The following is a 16,870-nucleotide window of genomic DNA, read 5'->3' as shown; positions in this document are numbered from 1 at the left end:
GTTATGCCAAGTATTGTGCAATTTTAGTCAAAGTTAAGAATGATGAGACCATTTTAGGCAGCATAATAACAGTTTGCCTGCTTTGTTTGTTTTCTTTGATCTATTCTGGCAAGGAAATAAGTAGTGGATACATATATTTAAGATACTGCACCCAACAGCTTTTCTCTATTCATAGCACACAGATTTCATGCTTTAAATGCAATCCTTACACTTTCATAAGATATGCAGCATTTTTTTGTAACAATTATAGATGGCAACAATATACCTATTACTATTGTAATGCTTTGATGCTTTTACATTTTCTATATATATGCAAGTGGGTTATATACATGCAGCCTCTTTTCCCTGTAACTAAGGGTACTACCAGTACTGCTGTCACCTGTTTGGCTACCAGAAGACCTGAGCCTCCGTCACTGGGAGCCTGGGGTATCATTTGTTCGTCTTGGTGCAGCGCCTCCACTGGCGAGGGATCCCAGCGTAGTGGGAGGAGCCCCTCACTTGAACCAATATACACAGTAGTTACACATGGGTGTATAACAACGGTATTTACTGACATAATCCACAGCACAAGAATAACAAGGCCCTGCAAGGCTGCACCCAGACAGTTACACCACCCGGGTGACATCCCCCAAAGAACTGGAGTGCCTGGGCACCTAGCCCCTTAGTGTCCACAGACTAGTACCTCCCCAAAGAGCATGTGTGGGATAGTGCTACCCACAGTGTGTTTGGCCGTTGGTGCACGTGGATATAATACCTCCGTGGTCTTAGTCCAGACCAGGTCAACTACACAGCTAAGTCCGTGGATTCACAACATGGTCCCGCTCAGCGATCTGCAGGATCCTCTGCTGCGCTGTTCCATAGGCAGTTGCCTCTGGAGATGCTTCCAGCTGGAGTGTACCCCTTTAAAATAGTCTCTGATAATGTAGGCCTGAATCTGGTCCCAGACCGCAGGCTATACATCACCACTTGTGAAGTGCTCTGCTGCTGATGTCTCTCACTGACACGCTACTGGGGAAGGGTCCCTATCTAAGGCCTTTCCCTGCAGCACACACAAATTAAAGTGAGTCGGTGTCTATTTAGTACTTGCAGGGAGGTGAGGGGGGAGGGGGAATATGGCTTAGTCCAGTGGAGCACTGCTCCCTGGACATTACCTTCACCCTCTCCATCCTGCTCCTGACTGGTGTGGTCCCTGCATTCGCGGCAAACACCTATCTTTCCTGGCCATGAATCCAACAGCCCTATAGGTCCTCCTATACTATGTGATGGCAGCCCCTGATGCTGCTGTGAAATGTAGTCCCTCACGGAGCCCATTGTGTATTGGCCGCAGTTGCTACTACTCAATGTGCATATACAAAATTCGGTAATGGCTGCTAGGGTGTCTAGACTCCTCTGCGCATGCACGGCAAGTCAAATATGGTGGTGCCCTTACCGACAGCCGCCCTGGAGCTCCCAGCGATCCGGTCAACCCTCTACTGCTTCCAGCATGCCACCCGCACCACATTAGCCTCCCCCTTCCCCTCGCTCACATCAGAGGTAGGGGGGCAGGGGGACATGGCTACATCTATTTAAACTGGTGTACTCAACAGCATATCTAGTATTAGTAAACAGAAAATATTAATGCTATAAATCTAATCTTTAGATTTTCTTAAGATATTCTGCATTGTTTGTTTGTTTGTCTAGATTTTTATGGGATTTATTTCTGCTGTACATAATTCTTGTGAGGGCTCTGTTCAGACCAATAACTGCAAGATTCATGCTTTAGCAGAAGTTTATTTGTGTTGTTTTAGAGATTTGGGGATCATTCACGCTGATTTTGTTGTCCTGATTGAGTTTTATGCAATGTCTGTACCGAGACATATCTCAAGACATATTTGAAAATAAAAAAAGATATTCACCTTAATATGTCTTTCCAGGTAAATATTTCAAATATATAAAGAAATAATGTAATATTTTTCTTATTTTAAGTTTTATTACAGAGGCTTCTGGTCTATGAAGTCCTTATCAGTGCTCCCCAGAAAGGCTTCTAATTTTAAACTGCACGCTCTCTTTTGTGAGTTGTTAGATACTAAAGCTGCAGTTTAATGTTTTTTGTATAGTAATTATTAGGCTAAAGTTTAGAGTTACAGGGGGTAAGAATAGCTCATGGCTATTTCCCTCACGCTTCCTGGATGGTGAATTTGAATCTGCTTCCCTCACCATTCTCCTCTATTTTCTCTTGGATTTTACCTAATAAGTTGGGCCATAAATCCACATACAGAGATGGAACTCACAATCTGTAAAATTAAATTAAAGGTGTTACTTGCCAATTGTGCTTCTCTCTCACACTACTCTTTTATACAAGTTTTTTTTAAATAATTTCTTAGAATGCATTTTGAAATGTATCTCTCATGGTTGATGTATTAAGGCACTTTATACCTCTCCTGCATCAGTAAGTAATTGTGTGTGTGTGTGTGTGTGTGTGTGTGTGTGTGTGTATGTGTGTGTGTGTGTGTGTGTGTGTGTGTGTGTGTGTGTGTGTGTGTGTGTGTGTGTGTGTGTGTGTGTGTGTCTGTGTGTGTGTGTGTGTCTTTCAGTTTATTCCCCTTGCCCCAAATAGGTAGTATTTTCTGAGCATAATAAAAATGAATCTATACATGGTCTTCATATACAATTATATTTGGGTTCATCAAATAGATAAGATTGAGGGTAATACAAATAAAATAGTAAAGCCTTTTCAGCGTATTTACTTTGATTATCAGGTTTTGCCATATTGTGAAGATTGCCAGGTGAGCCAAATCTCACACAATTTATCAAGAGATCCATTGAGCAAACTTGTGAGATGTTCCATTAGATTAACCTCTCTTAATTTCGTAAAATCATAGTCCAGGAGATCGCAATAACTCATCTGGTAGCCGATAATATGTGATAAGTTAATATTTGGAAATGTTTAGGTATGTCTTGGGATTTTCTAAGAAATAAGGCTGTAAATGAATCTCTCTAAATTGTGTGATGGGTTAGTTCTTCGATCAGATCAAAGACCTGGGACCAAGTGTGGGAAATGTTGGGACAAGACTACTAGATATGCGACATCATACCAACTTCTCCACATCTTCTCCAGCTTCTATTGGAAGACTGTGCGATATATTTTATGTAATTTATCTAGTACTAGATACCAACAGAGTAGGACGTTAAATCCATTCTCTTTTATATTAGTACAAATCGAGATTTTTAGAGGTGTTTGTAGATATGGCTTCCCATTCCTCTTGTGGTATACTCACCCCCAGGCTCATTTTCTCAATTAAGCACATATAGTAATTTAGTATTTAGAAGATTAGTGGATATAGTGGAAATACAGCCTTTCATAAAGGAAGAATCCAAGCACACTTTTTAAACAAAACAAGAAGATCCTCCGAGTCTACTCCCAGGCAAATTCAGAAAGAGTAGGAAATATCTTAGCTGAAAGAAGCAGAAAAAATTCAGATTTTGGAAGGTTTTATTTTTTTGTAATTCAATAAAAGATTAGTGTTCCAGATTAAAAATAAAGTAATAGTCTCGTAATTCCCGCCACTAGCCAAGAAGAGAAATTCAACCTGGAAATTGTGAGTTGGAGAATAGTGGGAGCATTGGGGATGAGCATTGGCCACCTGGGTAGGGTGGCAGGAGGGTTTAACCCCTTCATTACCTAAAGTAATGAAGCTTTGCTTTTAGATTATTTTTATTTTCATTATGCAGTATTTAAGAAGGGGGTGTCCGATGCTGAACCACATTAATTTCTTGCGGCTGTTTAAATGTTGCGGGCCATGACACAGGAGATTTAAACTTGCAGGAGATACCGACACACCATACCTGCTTCAATCCTATGTACAGAACTAAAAATAATAATAAAAATAGTGAAATCTGCTGTAAGAGCTGTGCGGGGAGACACAAAGAGAGGGACTGCTTCTCTCTGATCTCGGCAAGCTCTTCCAGACTGGTGGCAGCCCAGTAGGCTTAACGCTAAGGGAGTCCCATTCAAAGGTACAGACTCCTGCTGCATTAATCCTTCAGGGAAATTCACTCTGCGCTGGCCCATGATCGTGCTTGGTTATGATCACGGATGCACTTGGGCCGCGCTCCACCTGCTGCAAGTGCCGCACGGCTAAATTTGAATCGCGCCACATCTGTATGTTATCAAGGGGGTTGGACATTGTTAAATATTCGGTCAAACCCCCTTAATGATGTAGATTACCAATTATGGTCCTATAGTACTCCTCCTCATGACCCTTAGGCTGTAGTCCCACTAACTACTACAGCGCACGCCTTGGCGTGCGCTGTGCGATCAAGCCCCGCCCCCCCCAGTTCCTCCGGTCCCAGTTCCTACCTTGTCGCGCACCTTTCCCCAGCGGTGCGCGACAGGTTTTCAGGCAGGCAGGGGAAATTGAGATTGGCATTTGCGATGGAGGCGTGGCCACGCCCCCGACGGCGGTTCAGCCAATGAGGGCGAACCAGCCGCGGGACGTCATGGCCATGCCCCCGCAAACCTACCGCCACGCCCCCTCCCGTCGCAAACGCTCTCTCTCCACTCAGACCGCAGATCGCGGTGTAGCGCTGTGCACGCGCCACCCCCCCCCCCCCGCCGGGCGTGCGTGCCACAGTGCTGACTGGGGTCTCAGCCTTACTTGGTCATCTACGTGATGTGGGGGGTTGGACAGTGCTGGAGCCTTGAGAATGAGTGCCAGCTGCAGGCAGGTGAAGACAGCGTGTGGAGCAGAGGAGATCAGGTATGTGGAACCTCCATACTGTACCTCCTCTCCATTTGCTCATACAAGAGCGAATGGATATCAGGTATGGGAGTTATTGTACTGAAGTCAGTGAAGGATTAATGCAGTGCGGGTCCCATTCACAAGCACGGACACCCCCGCGGAGTTAATCCTTTTTTTTTTTTTTTCGCGCCACAATTTACTCGTAACCAGGACTGCAGGCACCGAATACAGTGTGTCTGGCTACATCTGCATCAACTTCATTCAGCGCTATTCACAGACTGTTTAGGGTTAACACCAGCTTGAACTTGGCGAATGATTTTGCGCACTTTCTACTTTTCTTTTGCCACACAGAAACATATTCTTTAGTACATACAGTACTTTTGAAATCTGTCCATTTTTGTTCACCTAAAAAAATAAAAAATAAGCATTGACTTAGACGACGCAGATGAAGAAATGTCAGGTTTTCACATACGGTATGTATTCCACACAGACCCAATTTAAAATTAAATTGGCACACGCCAATTTTGCGACAAGAAAATCAGTGTGCAGAGCTTAGTATTAGGACACAGGTCACTAAGTATTTTGGCCCTGAAAGATTTAAATCTCAATCCTCTATGGGTCAAACTTGTGTGTTCTAATACATGCAATTGAACTAAGACAAAATTCAACCCTCTTACTGAAAAAATACGTGTCACAGTAAATACAGTCACAGTAAATACAGCACGACTGGATCTAATTTTTAAATAGTCAATATTATTTAAGGGCAACTATAACAGTTCGTAATTAAGAGCTGGGAATGTAAAAACAGAGGGATTGCCTATTCAATAATGACATAAGAGAAGCAAACATGGAACTTAACACTGCCCAGCCCCAAAATCTTATAATCGTAGGTGTACACAGATTTGTATTTTGCCATGGATGATATAGCAGTTTAAGCAACAAAATCTCCTTAATTCATAATAAATATAATAAACCAAATAATATTTAAAATATAGTGCAAGAAAACAAAAGCAAACTTTTTTTTTTGCCAGGAGCAAAACAATCTCGGTCCTAAAACATTATTTTTGAATACATAATCACTGGAGATTCTTGAAGCAATTGAAGTTGATGTAAAACTCTATTAAATGCTGTCACAAATGGCTCTCAAAAGGGAAAAAGTAATTACACTTCATACATTAAACCCAGAAAGCATTTACTGCAAACCTTTTTACATCATGTGGTTTTTCCGTGTGCGATAATTAATTGGGTTTGAACACAATTTGCAAACTAATTATTTTACTGAAAAACATGAAGGCTAAGTTACTGAATGACCAATTTCACCGGCTAATTATAACAACAAACGACCTGGCTATCATTTTATTACCAGTACTAATCGGTACTTACTGTTACTGTTGCAGACAAATATTAACCAAATTATGCCCAGTTACATCATTTTGCACTCTACTTAACTAACAAAATAGCCCATCAACCAGCGACCATTCATTTCACTGCCGATGTCCTGAAGGTCATATGAAACAGTGAGTTAAATCAATTCTGCTCTGTAGTTTTCCCATTCCACTTATTTCCCTTAAGGCATCAGGATGTTACTTTGTCCTAACATTGCTGCTGGTTTGTACTTTTCACCTTGTACAGTAGCTGCAAACCACTCATCATTTCAGGGCATGCATTCGAATGATGTTTTTCTCTTTAAAAAAATTGTGTTTGTTCTACAAAACTGCCCTTTTTGTTAGACTGCAAAGTAAGTAGAAATGGTTTAAAGGTTTACTGAAAGTCAGTTGATAATAAAAATGAAGAGTAATACAAAAAATAATATTCATTAGAAAGCAACCAGTGGGTTTATTTACCAAAGCAGAGAAGGGCAGCACAGGGAAAACATGTAAAAGTGTTAGATATTTTGTTTGCATTTGCCAACGGTTTTTCATACCCTTTTCTAGTGCAAAAAAATATGTTAACAGATGCAGAAATGAATGCATCATTTTATGATTTTCTGGGTTAACTCCATATAACAACTTTCCTAATGTATCTTGTTGCAGGTGGTCATATAGGAGCACTGTACCCTAGTATTTGACATTAAACAAGCAGGTTCCAAGAAAACATTTTTTTTAATGGAATATAAAGCATACTGCACCGACACACTTTATTCGAGCAAATACCCAGTATGTACCTGGCAGATACCTGGAATGTGCCGCTCCTCACCTCTGACAAGCCCCGTTGCGTTTGCCTTCCCAGCCTGGGTTCATGCCTGGCTGACGGGCGGCTGATCTGTTAAATGATAATGATTAGGATTTAATAGGCTGCAATGCTTCGCGTGTCTACCAGATGGCATAAATTCATGAACTGTAATGCAGTATATATATATATACTGTGCAGTATTGCAGCCAGCGGGAATAAAATGCTTCAATCCCTGTCTGGAAAATAACCCAATGCACTCGGGCAGAAAACAGTCACAAACCTCAATACACCCGGGTATACCCGAATTCGTGGGACTAGCCGAGCTCGAATAAAGTGTGTCGCCAGTGTAGCCTTTGTGTCACTTCATATCTACTTATTCAATGAAAGCAGAGAAGGGTTAGAGCATTGCAAAAAAGGCTGAACTGGAAACGGGTCACAATGAAATTATTTAATAGGCATGTGCCAAAAATAGGACAATACAGGTAAGTCCCCTGATGTGTTTCGTGATAAAGTGTCTAGCACGGCACAAAACACGTCACAGGACTTACAGTACCTGTATTGTCCTATTTTTGGCACATGCCTATTAAATAATTTCATTGTGACCCGTTTCCAGTTCAGCTTTTTTTGCAGTGCTCCAACCCTTCTCTGCTTTCATTGAATACGGATACTCATCGGGATGGACGCACGCAAAACAGATGGACAAGAAGTTTGTGAGTATATTCCACTTACCTTCAACTGTTGTGTGTACTAGCCAGTGTGGTGTTGCAGTGTTTCGGAGTATGCCAGGGGTATAAGACAGAGGGGTGTTGCAGCAAACTGCTTGGATCCATCAGACGGTCGGAGACAGCACTAGCTGAGGACACTATCACACATCCTCTACTCCATTGATTCCCCCCTTCTCCTGTATAGAAGGGCTCCGCGATAATATCACGTGATTGGGCCATCCAAGTACACCACACAACACCGGGCTTTATTCGGGACTTATACAGTTTCATGAATATATACTGTCTGTTCTGCTTGTTATCCTTGGATTAAGGATCATTATTGGATATGGTTCACGGATATTCCTTGGGACTTTAGAAGCACCCTTTCAGGATCTAGGTCCTACTTTGCATTAATATCTACTTAACAATCACTATTAAAAATAACAGATATGATGGAGACTTCCGGTGATGTCACAGGGCAAGGTCGACTAGAAGAGGAGCTCCTGAGACCCTCTGATAGCATTTAAATAAAGAAATCTTTTTCCGCTTATACCCTCTCCACTTTCTAGTCAAGGCTGTCGCCTACAAAGCCTGGCAATGACTAGTAAAATAAAAAGGCAAGCAAGCCAAGACATAGCCCGGTATTTTGGGGTAACTCAGCGCTCCGCGAGTCCAGGCTCGGATACCCAAGATGGCGACGGCGCATGTGCGCTGCCCGATAAAGACCGAGAACAAGCGCTCCCAATCTCTGAAGGAGAAGAGCTAACCATACAATATATGGAGGCCCTCTTCATGCGAATGAGACAAGGATTCCAGGATGATCTGAAGAACGCTATTAGCAAAATTAGAACGGATATAACTTCTCTGACACAAAGAACAGAAGGGTTGGAATGTAAAAAATGGAGGAGGGCCTCCAGCAGCAATCAACAGCAGAAGATGAAATTACTAGCTTGGGTCACTAGATAAACTTCCTGAAAGACTGTCTAGAAGACCAGGAAAACAGGAACAGACGATAAAACTTAAGAATCAGGAATATTCTGGGGACAGTCCCGAAGGAAAAATCTGCACATATCTTTCCAAGCTCTTCACTGTAATAGTCCTTGAGCTAAAAGAACCAGAACCAGAACTTGATTGAGATCACAGAGCTCTCGGTCCCAGATCCGAAGATCCCAAAAGGCGGAGGGATGTCATTGTGAAATTTCACTAGTACTCTACCAAAGAGAGAATCATATCAGCCAGCAGGAAAAAGGGAGATATTTTATTTGAAAACGACTCCCTCCAAATGTTCAATGACTTATCTAAAGTCATGAAAGCCAGGCGACGTGAGCTGAGGCCCCTCCCCTCAGAAAGACAAAAGCATCCGGTATAGGTGGGGTTCCCCTTTAAATTGGTCTCAATAAATAATGAAAAACATGTGACCATTAGATAACCTGAGGCAACTGGTCTATTCCTCAGATCCCTGGGCATAGCAATTCCAGATTCACAGGAGGCGCCTCCACGAGATCAAAGACCACGCCATAATGCGGGCCCACCTCGGGCTTCAGAGAGGCTAGCAAATCAGAAACCATAAAGGGCTGGTGAGTGACGACGGAAATCCTATGCCTAACAAAGAAGCATTTCCCCCCCATTGCCCAAGTTGCCTACCATCTAGAGGGGAAAAGAAGAAGAAGGAGAAGATGCTATCCCTGCTAGGTATATTAGGCCTGCGGTCCACTCTCCCTACTCCCTTCGCGAACACAAAAAGCGCTGGTAAGCATACAGCTACCCGTCTTCCCCATATGTAAACAAGATCCACACTCCAGAGCCAGGCTGCTGCGGGCTTTGTGCCTAAATGGACCAGCGAGGATTAAAATGTACGAACATACTGCACACTTGGCGCAACTAGACATGATAATCCCACTCTCTACCTCGGAACCTGGCCCATTTCAATGCTCTCCCTTACTCACCGGGGGAGTGCGAGTGGGGCCATAAGCAGGGGATCGACCGGTCCCAACGGACGCCTGAGAAGAGAAGTGAGCTGCCAAGGAGCCAGTTTTTTTGTTTTTTTTGTTAAAAATATGCTATCATTACTGGTCTATAATTTCTAGTCTGTTAGGAAATAATGAGTTAAGACTCGATGACAGCAGATTAATATTTATGCAAACAATTTTATTATGTGATTGTACATTAACACTATTACACACCCCTTCATACATGCATTCACATAGTATGTAGTAGTATTAACACAGTCTTTGTAAATAGTTTGTGTTAAATATAAACATTATTGATATGTACAGTAAACAGCTGGTGATTATCTTAGTAAAATTATCATAGGTACAAAGACTAGAATGAATTATATAGTTGTATGTAGTCATATAACAGATAATTAGACGTTTACATAGTTGATCTTAATAACGACAGTCTTCTTTAAAATCTACCTAGTGGGTCCTGCATCCCAGGTCAGCTCACAGGTGCCGGCCCCTGCATCCCAGGTCACCTCACAGGTGCCGGCCCCTGCATCCCAGGTCACCTCACATGTGCCAGCCCCTGCATCCCAGGTCACCTCACAGGTGTCAGCCCCTGCATCCCAGGTCACCTCACAGGTGCCAGCCCCTGCATCGCAGGTAACCTCACAGGTGCCGGCCCCTGCATCCCAGGTCACCTCACAGGTGCCGGCCCCTGCATTTTATTTATTTATAAAATATTTTTTTTTTTTTTTTTTTACTTAAATTTTTATTAAACATTTTTTTTCATACAAAAGAAAAATTAACAAAACATATAACATATAAAAGGGGGGATAGGGGAGGGGGGAAGGGATAGCATTTGTAAAAATATAGCATTGTACACAACAATTTAACTGTCACATATATCACTCTGTTCCAAGTATTCTAATCTATGTATGGGGATATACCTGCATGGCGAAACCAAGGAGCCCAAATCTCAGAGAATTGTGAGGTCGAGCCATTCAGATAGGCTGAGAGTTTTTCCATATAAACTATATGCCAAATTTTATTGTTTATTTGGTTTAAGGATGGGGGGGCAGGTTGTTTCCAATTTTTGGCAATTGTACACCGTGTAGCATTTAACATTTGGGTTAGTACTCTAGCTTTTTTTCGGGGAATATTGGCTATTGGCTTGCCTAACAATATATATACTGGGTCATGTGGGACAGTGATATCTAGGATCTTGTGTATTAAGGTGAACACTTCTGTCCAAGTTTGTTGGATTTTGGGACATGACCAGAATATATGCAGAATATCCCCAACTTCGCCACAACCACGCCAGCATAGTGGGGAGACCCCTGGGAGAAAAGAGTGCAGTCTGGCAGGAGTCATGTACCATCTGTATATTAACTTGTAAATATTCTCTTTTATTACAACGCACGATGAATTTTTGGAGGCAGCTTCCCAGATGTCTTTCCAAATATCGAGATCTATACAGACATTAAGATCTTTTTCCCAGGATACCATATAGTTATCGGGGGTTTGGTTGCTCTTGATAGAGGATAAACTTTGATATACTCTGGAGGTAATGCCCTTCATATGGGGCTGGTGTAGACACCAGTCTTCAAATAAAGTCAAAGCCTGGGGTTGACCTGATTTGTAGACTGATTGGATATAATGCCTAACCTGGAGAAATCTGAAAAAGTCGGCCGTGGGGATGTCATAATTCGTTTGTAAAGAAGCGAATGGGGGGACTTTCCCTTGAGTGAGAATATCCTTGACTCTCGTGAGTCCTTTTTGAACCCAGGTATGGGAGAGTGGGTTTTCTGTGTAAAAAGGAAGGGAGGGGTCCGAGAATAGGGGTTGCATGAGGGAAGGGGAACCAGTTAGTTGAAACTTGGATTTGAGGGAGTCCCAAAGATTACAGGCAAAGGATATCACCGGGTTCTTGAGACTCTCGGGTGGTCTAGACTTTTTGTTGAGCCAGAGAAGATTTTTTATTTTGCATGGGGAACAGATCAAATCCTCTATCTCGACCCACCTCCTTTCGGTTGTGTTTGAATGCCAGCTAACAAGTTGCCCTAATTGAGCTGCTCTATAGTAGTTTTGTAAGTTCGGAAGAGCTAAGCCTCCTTCTAATTTGGACTTATAAAGAATATCTTTGCGGACTCTAGGTCGCCTGTTTTGCCAGACAAATTTCAAAATTTTCTTCTGAATATTGTTTAGATCTTTCTGACAGATTTTAACCGGGAGGGTTTGGAAGAGGTAGAGGAGTCGAGGTAAAATGTTCATTTTAATAGTGGTTATTCTCCCAAACCAGGATATTATATATGGGTTCCAATTGGCTAAGTCCTTGACTATCTGCTCAAAAAAGGGTTTAAAATTTGCGTTGTATAGGGTCGAATAATGTTTTGTTAGTTGCACCCCTAGATATTTAATATGGTTCGCATTCCATTTAAAGTCAAAATTTAGTTGGAGTAATTTTACTAATTCTTTAGGGAGGTTTAAACTAAGGGCCATGGATTTGGAATGATTAATTTTATAACCTGAAAGTGAGCCGAATTCTGATAATACATGGAAAAGGTTAGGGAGGGATGTGAGGGGTTTTGAAAGTGTCAATAGAATATCGTCCGCAAAAAGAGCTATTTTGAATTCTTCCTGGCCAACAGAAATACCCGCAATATTGGGGTTCATCCTTATCTGGCATGCTAATGGTTCTATGGCTAAGGCAAACAATAAAGGTGAGAGCGGACAACCCTGCCTGGTTCCATTTAATATTGGAAAGGGGTCAGACAGAGAGCTGTTCGTCCTTACAGTGGCCGTTGGTGTGGAGTATAGTGTGTTTATACTATTTAAAATTTTGGCTGTGAATCCCATCTGCGAAAGCGTAGCTGACATAAACTGCCAATCTAATCGATCGAACGCTTTTTCAGCGTCTAAAGAAAGTAATAGAGATGGGCACTTCGTGAGATTTGCTACGTGTATTAGATTCACTGTCCTCCTTGTGTTATCAAGGGCTTGTCTGCCCAGGACAAACCCCACCTGGTCCGGATGAATCAATTTAGGGAGGATACTATTTAATCTATTGGCCAGAATCTTTGCGTATAGTTTTAAATCTGTATTTAATAGCGAAATAGGTCTGTAGCTAGAGCACAGTAGGGGATCTTTCCCCTCTTTGGGGATTACCACTATGGTAGCTTGAAGCATGTCTCTAGGAGGGGGAGCGCCTAGTGTCATCTCATTGAAGACTTTGGTAAGAAATGGGAGGAGAGTTGTGGAATATTTCTTGTAATAAAGATTAGAGAATCCATCCGGACCAGGGGCCTTCCCAATTTTCAGGGATTTTATTGCTTCCATAATTTCCAGGGGCTCTATAGTTTTTTCAAGGTTTGTGATGTCGTTTGGGTCTAGAGTAGGGAGTCGGCATTTTGCTAGATAATTTCGAATTTTTATTGCTCTTTTCTCTTTAGCCGAGTCTCCCACTGGGCCTGGTAGATTGTAAAGGGATGTGTAGTAGTCCCTAAATGCATCGCTTATGATTTTGGGGTTGTGAGATACTGAGCCATTTTTACTGTAGATGTTGTGAATTTTAGCCTTAGCTTGTTTTTGCTTTAATTTGCGTGCCAACATTCTATCTGCTTTATTACTTTTTTCATAGTACTTCTGTTGGCTCCATCTTATAGCTCTTTCTGCGTTTGACACTAACAAAAGGTTTAGTTCGCCCCTCACTGAGATTATCTGCCTATAATTTTTCCGAGATGGATTTGACTTGTGGGTAGATTCTAGTTCTGATAATTTTTGTGTTAGTGTTTCAATTTGTTTTGTTTTTTCTTTTTTTTTCTGAGAAGCCAGGGCAATCAGTTTGCCTCTTATCACTGATTTGTGGGCCTCCCAAAGGGTAAAAGAGGAAACCTCTGGGGTATTGTTTAATTCAAAGTATTGGGCCAGTTCTTTTTCTATTAGTTGGAGATTTTGTGGGTTCAGTAGTAGGGATTCATTCAGGGACCACGACCTTGTTTTATTTTTGGACGTGAGGCCAGCCAATTTGGTTATAAGCATAGAGTGGTCTGACCAAGCAGAGGGGGCAATTACTGCTGAGGAAATATTATTGCTAATTTGTTGGTCTATTAGGATATAGTCAATTCGAGAATAGCTATTATGGGGGTGAGAGAAAAAGGAGAAATCCTTTACATTGCTATTGACTAATCTCCAGGAGTCTACCAACAATAGATCCTTGGTCATAGATACAAGTCCCCGAGTGGGGGGGGCTATTTTTTGTGGCGGGGGGGGACTGGGAGATTTATCTAGATTTGGGTCCATAATTGCGTTTAGATCTCCTGCTAAAATTAAAAGACCTTTCTGGACAGAGAGAATTAAATTTGTTAGTTCCTGGAAAAAGGACTCTTGATTTTCATTGGGGGCATAGGTGTTGACTATTGTTATATCAGTGGAGTCCAGTGACCCTGTAATAATTAGAATTCTCCCAGCGTGATCATTTTTAATTTTGTCTACTTTGAAGTTTAAATTTTTATGGAAAAGTGTTGCTACGCCATTTTTTTTCGTGGGAGCTGATGAGTGGTAGATTAGGGGGTAGTCATTGCTGAACAGCAGCGACTGATCCTCTTTTTTCAAATGAGTTTCTTGTAGCAAGATTATATCTCCTGCCAGTCTTTTGGCTTCCGAGAGAGCAATACGTCTCTTTCGGGGGGTGTTTAAGCCCTTGGTGTTTTGGGATATTATATTAATCGGCATGGTAGTGGTTCAAGGTTCTATAATACAAATGAACAGAGTGATAACTTACATACAGCTGAAGAGTCGGTACATCCGTCTTTGGAAACAATCTGGTATGGGAACATATACAACGAGAGATATACATATTATTACATGGTAGTGGCAAATGCTTGCAAAACTTGGAGGAGGGGAGGGATAGAGAGGGAGGGGAGGGGTAAACCGAGGACCCCGGCTTCCAAACATTGTTTGGGGGGACCAGCCATGGTAGGACCTGTGGTGCAAGTCTCTCGCACTCACAGGTTAAATGAACGTGAGGGGGGCGGGCAGTGGCCCAGCGGCTTGACGTCGCAGTGCTCCGTTGTTTAGGAGCTAAACTTTCGAAAAGGGAAAACAAAATCACCCCATAGAGTACGGGGTGGGTTGTGTGTGTGATCTTACACATCAGGGAAGTAAAAGCAAGAATGGGGGGCATTAAACGTTATAACTGTTTACAGCAACATGTCTTTTCTCAATTTTAAAGGCATTGAGTAGGGTTGACTGGCAACTATAGTTTGGCAGACTCTGCATTCGTATTTTACAGGGGGAGAGGGATAAATAACATGGAAAAATTACCTAAAACGTAACCTTTAATATTTTAACCTGTAATAGAGAATTGGTAGCTGAACTTTTGGAGACCAATTCTATTATAGACAACATATAAACTTATATTACAAATACAATTTTGTCTAGAAAACAGTTCCAAACAAACATTGTATGTCAGTCCTTTTAAGTGTTCGGGTTAGTTCAAACTGATTGTCCAACTTTGAATGATTCGAACTTGTGGATAACTTGGGAGAATAGTTTCACTATGAACAAGGAAATAACCTAGATTTTGGGACTTGTCGTGGTCATTGTGGCTTGACCGAGTTGGTCGATGTGTTCCAGGTACCTCAAGTGTTGGTTAGATTTTAGGTTGGTTACTGGAGTGGGCCACGTCTCGGTGAGTACCTTAAGTCCAGACCACGTTGTGGCTTGTCTGCCATCTTAAATGGGTGTTAAATAAGTATCCAGCTCTAGTTCTTCAAGTGGGTTGGGTCTTTGCTCGCCCAGAGGTTGGTGTTTTCACCCATGCCTGGCGTTGTGCCTTAGGTGAATGACGAGGCTTTTGAGAGGCCTCCGGATCCTCTGGTTCGAGTAAGCCCAATGATCGTAGTTTTTCCTCACCTTCTTCAGGTGAGAGTAGGATGTACATCGTCTCTTGATGAGTGAACAAAATTTTGCACGGGAAACCCCAGCGATAGCGGATTTTATTGTTCCGCAGTGAGTTGGTGATCTGCGTGAACATTCTCCGTTTATTCAGCGTGGTTTGAGCCAAGTCCGGGAAGATGAGGAGTGGAACATTATCCTGCTCTATCTTTGGGGTGGTTCTAGCGGCTCTCAGTATTTCTTCTTTAATACGGAAGTAGTGTAGGCGAGTGATCACATCTCGTGGCTTTGCTGGGTCTAGGCCTTTCGGCCTAGGAAGCCTATGGGCTCTGTCCATCTGAAGTTTTTCATCCGATGTTTCGGGTAACAGGGACATGAAAAGCCGAGTGAGATAAGCATCCAATTGGGCATTGTCCACTTCTTCCGGGATACCTCTGATCCGCAGGTTATTGCGTCTTGACCGGTTCTCCGTATCTTCCAGTTTTTCGAAGATAGTTTTGACTTGAGTTTTTAATTCCTCGATGTCTCGCATTTGGGTCTCCTGTGCAAGGGCGGTGTTATCCACTTTCTCCTCCAAGTCCACAATGCGGTCACCTATGGACGCAATCTCCTCTCTGATGCTGCGGCGGAAGCTCTGCATCTCAGAGTGGAAAGAGCTTTTTAGTTCTTGTACAAACCCCATCATTTCTTTGCGGGTAAGTGGAGCATCCGTCTCTTCTCCAGAGTCTAGATCTGAATCTGCGTCTCCGCCTGCGGTAGACGCTTCTTGATCTTTGGTATTTTGTTTTTTGAAGAAAAGGGATGCCTCACGTCTGGCCACCGGTTTTTTTTGTTTAGTGGATGGCATGTTTGTTGTTTTTTCTTGGTAAGTTTTTTGACTTTGAATAGAGCTGAATATATTTAGGTGATGTAGCACAAAAAAAAAAAAAGAGAAAAGTTAAATTGGAATAAGCCCCCTCATTCCTATGGAGACCTGATCACACAAACATTGGAAGCGGTTCCATGGTTGCTTTTAATTGAGCCTTTGTTCCATGTGATTTTGCTCTCCCCCTTCTCATCTGGGCCGATTTTAGAGACTGTACTGGGCCCAGTGGAAAGTTAATGGAGGATGTTGGGACTCCCAGTGAAAATGGTTTGTAGGGGAGAGTGGGTGAATTTTCATTAACACTTTCTTCCAGCTCTTTATTTTCAGTGTCACTTTATCTTTTATTTACTTAAATGCAGTTTGTGCTGTTTGGGAGGAGCAAGGTGGCCGCCAACCATCTCTTAACAGTGTCTGTGTTGGTTGGGTGGACCAAGATGGCCGCCGGCTACTCCCAGCACTGATGTGCCAGATGGGTGAACCAAGATGGCCGCCGGCTACTCCCAGCAGTGATGTGCCAGATGGGTGAACCAAGATGGCCACCGGCCACCACTCAAACAGGGCCGCGCTGAG

Source organism: Ascaphus truei, chromosome 2, assembly GCF_040206685.1.
Source record: "Ascaphus truei isolate aAscTru1 chromosome 2, aAscTru1.hap1, whole genome shotgun sequence".
In the NCBI taxonomy this organism is placed as follows: domain Eukaryota; kingdom Metazoa; phylum Chordata; class Amphibia; order Anura; family Ascaphidae; genus Ascaphus; species Ascaphus truei.
This window is presented reverse-complemented; position numbering follows the sequence as displayed.